This window comes from Dioscorea cayenensis, unplaced genomic scaffold, assembly GCF_009730915.1.
Source record: "Dioscorea cayenensis subsp. rotundata cultivar TDr96_F1 unplaced genomic scaffold, TDr96_F1_v2_PseudoChromosome.rev07_lg8_w22 25.fasta BLBR01000587.1, whole genome shotgun sequence".
Taxonomy (NCBI): Eukaryota; Viridiplantae; Streptophyta; class Magnoliopsida; order Dioscoreales; family Dioscoreaceae; genus Dioscorea; species Dioscorea cayenensis.
The window spans coordinates 25,069-30,707 of NW_024086978.1; the positions used below are offsets into that span (position 1 = coordinate 25,069).

The following is a 5,639-nucleotide window of genomic DNA, read 5'->3' on the forward strand; positions in this document are numbered from 1 at the left end:
AATTCGGATAGGCCTTATTGGGGCCATGAGCAGGCTTGATTTGAACCAATTTGGTATTTGGTTTAGTCAAATTGATTAATCCAACTTGATTAAATTGGAGCGGATCTAATTGAGCATTTGAATTGAACTCATTAAGCTCGGTTGGGACAGATACAATCTTAGAAGTGTCAGTTGGACTGCACCCCGCTTAAAAGATTTATTTGCATTAGTTCCAACCCGGTGAACTCGGGTGGATTCAGTCACAACTCGTGTGAGGTCAGGCACAACATGGTGTGGCCCAATCTTAACATATTCCGCATGGGATGTTTTTGAATCACCCTTATCATGTTCCGCCGGACCATGATAATCACGCAAGACACCAGCATCTCCACTAGAAACACCCTTATCTTGATTCGCCGGACCATGATAATGGTGCGAGACACCAGCGCAACTTCAAGTATGATTGCATGCATTGTGGCCCACCACGCTGGGTGAGGTAACATGCTCTAGGTCTGGGGAATATTTTTCGGACCCTCAGATATTATTAACATAAGAATCCAAACCAAAACCGCCAAAACTGACGGCTCCCATGAGCTTGTACGGCATGTTCTCCTTAGATTTAAACTTACATTATTGTCGGCTGGGTTCATTTCATTCCTGTTATAAATATTTACAATTTTAGAAAATATTCTCCGGACACTCACATGTTATTAACAAAAGAATCCAAACCAAAACTAACAACTGCCAAAAGCTTCCATTGCATGTTTTCCCTGGATTAAAAGTAAAACTTACACCTCTCCTATGGCCACAAATATTTATATTTTATAATGATATAGCCACAAAATTTTTTTAACATAAAAACCATATAATTTTTTTCTGACTATATTTGAGGCTATAATAACCTGTTTTAAAATGGTTTTCGGTGCCATATTAGCATCACATCAGTACACTCGGCGGAAACAGTTTTAAAACAAATCATTATGGTCTCATGTACAACTGAAAAAAGTGATTTTTGGAAAAAAAAAATTGAGGCCACAACTTTATATAGTGCAAAAAATTGACTTAACTAAATCTGATCCACTGGTCAACGACAAATTCATTTCTTACCCACCATTCATTTCCCTTTGTCTTATCGGCATCAACCATTTAAGATAAACTAACAACAAGGTACAACTACATAAACACCAGTTTTCAGTTAACTCAACATAGTAAGACTTTTGTCAAGTTTGAGAGAGAGCAAGCATCCTCGCCGGAAGCAGTTTTAAAACAAATCATTATAGTCTCATGCACAAGTAAAAAAAAAGAAGTGATTTTTGGGGGAAAAAAAAATTGCGGCCACAACTTTGTATAGTGCAAAAAATTGACTGAACTAAACCTGATCCACCAGTCAAAGATAAATTCATTTCTTACCCACCATTCATTTCCCTTTGTCTTATCCGCATGAACCATTTAAGATAAACTAACAACAAGGTACAACTACATAAACACCAGTTTTCAATTAACTCAACATAGTAAGACTTTAGTCAAGTTTGAGAGAGAGAGAGAGAGAGAGAGAGAGAGAGAGAGAGAGAGAGAGAGCATCCTTTTCTCTATAAATTCATGCACTGCTTACCATTCTTCTTTAATATATTACAGTTAAACTTCAGGATTCAGCCATTCAGGAATACCTTGAGTTTGAGAGAGACAGACATGTCAAGCACTGCAGGTCAAGTGATTAGATGCAGAGGTAGTTGATAATAGTTTTTCTATTTTAATTAATTTGTTTGTTTATTTTGAATTTATATGATGAATTTATATATATATATATATATATATATAATTGTTGAACTTGCAGCTGCTGTTGCATGGGAAGCAGGGAAGGCATTAGTGATTGAAGAGGTTGATGTGGCTCCTCCTCAAGCAATGGAAGTTCGCCTTAAAATACTCTATACCTCTGTCTGTCGTAGTGATATTTATTTTTGGGAAGCTAAGGTTTGTTTCTTGGTGTTTTATTTATTTATTTATTATTATTATTATTATTATGATTATATATATATTTTGCTTTTTAATTTGGATTGTTATGTTTACTGGTTTTAATATATAATATGTTGGATTATGTTTTCACTTTTCAGGGCCAAATACCATTATTTCCTCGAATTTTTGGGCATGAAGCTGCAGGGTATTTTTGTTGTTTTGAATCAATTTAAAAAATATTTCTTTTTGTTTGTATGATTTATTTATTTATTTACTTATTTTTTTATAATGATAATAATAATAATAATAATAATAATAATAATAATAATAATAATAATAATAATAAATTTCACCCACAGAGAGTTCTAAATCACTCATGCAGATTGTTAATATAGTTGTTGTGTTTCTTTAAGGTTAAAATGAACATATTTATGATAAGGTGTCAACTGAGCAAGGTGATCCCACATGTTGGCCCATTTAATTTTTAATTTTTATTTAAAAACAGACCATTTTTAAAATCATAAAATTTTTAAGTAGTAAATAGGTAAAATTGCTAATGTTGGGCTAGTCAATCTCTCTACTCTCATGCGGGGTCACTTATTCAAATTTTACCAAATATATAGTAAGCAAAGGTTTCTAATGTCCAAGAGATGCTAAAAAAGTTCCCTGCATAGAAGTATGCTTGTAACCCAATCCTCATACCACTTGAGCTATGTTTGGTTGGAGGAGTGGGGAGAGTAAGGGAATTTTTGTGGTGTAGTGGCTATTTGGTTGGAGGAGTGAAATGGGGTAAGAGGGGGTGAGGAAAGGTGAGGCACCCCTCTTCACCTCTCATAACCCACTCCCCCAAATTTGGGTCTTTTTGGGGAGTGGGTGTTTGTATTTAATTTATTTTTTGTTGAATGATATGAAATATCAATACTAGCCTTCACTTATTTCAATCATTTTTATTATATTCTTTACTTATTAAAAACTCCATTCTTTACTTATTAAACTTTTATGAAAAGACTAAACTATCCTTTATCAATTTAAGAAATTATCATAATATCTATTTAAAATTTAATTTCATTTTTCATATTATAGTAATAATAACAATAATAATATAAAAAGATAAACAAATATAAAAAAATTGAATTATTATAGTATTAGTTTAAAAATATTATTATTTTTTATAATAATAATAATAATATTATTATTGTACAAATAATATTATTAGTAATATTAATATTAATATTAACAAAGTTTGTTCAAAATAATCTTAGATATGTACAAAAAATTATTATTATCAGTTTTATATAAAAGGGCAAATTAGTAAAATACACAATACCAAACAAAAATAGATCTACCTCCACACTCCAGTTGAGACCAAAACATAAAATTTTTCAAACCCTCCATTCTCCTGTCCTCCTTACTCCCTCCACTCCCCCTCCCCTCCTCTCCTCCGAACCAAACAAGGGGCAAGTGAGAGCATATGACCGGATAATTAATTTTCGATTGTGCACACACCCCTCATTATTGCACTTATCACATTTATCAAAAAATAAATCGAAAATTGGTAATGTTTTTAAACATGTACAAAAAAAATATCTTAAAATAAAAAATCTGAAATATATATATACCTGTCTTTGGGGATGTTCGTAGATTTTCATCTGCAGATATCACTCAGGAATTATTAAATCTTAGATATATGTTGACCTATCCCTAGGTAGATTTTCATCTGCAGACAGATAGATTTTCATCTGCAGACATCTACCGCTCATTCCTCACTAGTTCTCTTATCGAGAATGTCCGCAAGTGACTTATTTTACACAAGCATAATATTTGTTTATTTTTTATTGCAAGAGTTTATCTATACATATATATAAAAAGGTATTTTCACATGTTTTATTAAAAAAAATATTTAATAAATTAATGTAAAAATACCTATTATTCACTGGTGCACATAAACCGATAAACCTATGGGAGGGGGAGAAGGAGGTGGTTGATTGGTTGGTTGTAATAGGATGGTGGGCTAAGCCCATGTCATATTAAAAAAAAAAAAATCATTGATCAAAATGATGTTTTCTTGAATTCAAAGACAAAAAAATTAACATTTGGGAATTGGACATGGACCAACGTGAATATATTTGTAATCCATATACATTAGACACCAAACTGGCATTTTTTTTTTTTGAAAATTCAAGAACAGATCAATTGTTAACTCTTACAGTCTAACATTTCTTTTTATTTCTCATGTTAGAATTGTTGAGAGTGTTGGAGACGGAGTTACTGATCTTAAAACTGGTGATCATGTCATTCCGGTGCACACCGGAGAATGTAAGGAGTGTATACATTGTAAGTCCAAGGAGGGCAACATGTGTGATCTTCTCCGGGTAAACACAGGCCGGGGAGTGATGATCAGTGATGGGCAATCCAGGTTCTCCATTAATGGAAAACCAATATACCATTTTTTAGGAACATCGACATACAGTGAGTACACTGTTGTTCATGTCGGTTGTGCTGCGAAGATCAACCCTTCGGCTCCTCTAGATAAAGTTTGCATTCTTGGTTGCGGGATTTCATCAGGTGAAAAACTCTTGGTTCATGTTTCCATTCATTAACTGATGCATGTCAGTGTTGCTCAAGTTCTTTGTTTTCTTTGAAGGTCTTGGTGCTGTTTTGAATGTAGCAAAACCGCCAAAGGGATCATCAGTTGCTGTTTTCGGCCTTGGAGCTGTTGGACTTGCGGTGAGCTATCTTTCAATGATATAATTTAAACTAGCTTAATATAATACGAACAAATAAGATCATATATGTCTAATGATATTGATGATGATTCACAAATAGGCGGCCGAAGGGGCGAGGATTTCAGGGGCTTCGAGAATTATCGGTGTTGATGTGAACCCAAGAAAATTCGATCAAGGTCTGTGAATTATGATGTTCTTGATTGAAGTTCTACTTGGTTCATCTGGCTTGATAAACAGATTTGCTTGCATTTCAACAGCAAAAATTTCGGTGTCAGCGAGTTTGTGAATCAAGGATCATGATAAACCTGTGCAAGAGGTTATTGCCGAGATGACCGGTGGGGAGTTGATCGGAGTATTGAGTGCACCGGAGATGTTGATGCGATGATATCTGCATTTGAATGTGTTCATGATGTATTTTTCTTCGAACTCTTTTTTTGTCGTGTTTGATTTCGCTCGTATGCTTTTATGCTTGTGAATTGTATGGATGATTTGATATCTCAGGGTTGGGGTGTTGCTGTTCTGGTTGGAGTGCCGCACAAAGACGCCGTCTTTAAGACACATCCTATGAATCTGCTGCATCAGAGGACATAGCGTGGAAGCATCTTTGGAAATTATAAACCACCAGAACCGATCTTCCTGCTGTTGTGAGAAGTATATGAACAAAGGTGATGATTGAAATTTCAGAAATCATTCTCATTCAGTTATCTAAGTCATTGTTCTGATAACTGATGCAGGAGCTAGTACTGGAGAAATTCATCACTCATCAAGTGCCATTCGCCGAGATCAACAAAAGCATGGTTCATGCTCAACGGTGATAGTCTCCGCTGCATCATTCGCATGGATGGTTGATCTGATTACCTTGGAAAAGCTAGAAAACGTACAGTTCAAAGTAGGCTAATTAAATGCCTACTAGTGGTACCTATAATTCTCAGCTTTCCCATGTAGTCACTAATATAGAATAAAACCAAGGGCATTATTGTC

General features: G+C 34.3%; 1 pseudogene; it reads left to right on the forward strand.

Annotated features, from left to right (window-relative positions):
* The first annotated feature begins 1,578 nt into the window (after positions 1 to 1,578).
* On the forward strand, positions 1,579 to 5,249 carry LOC120254706 (annotated as a pseudogene).
* Positions 5,250 to 5,639: the final 390 nt, after the last annotated feature.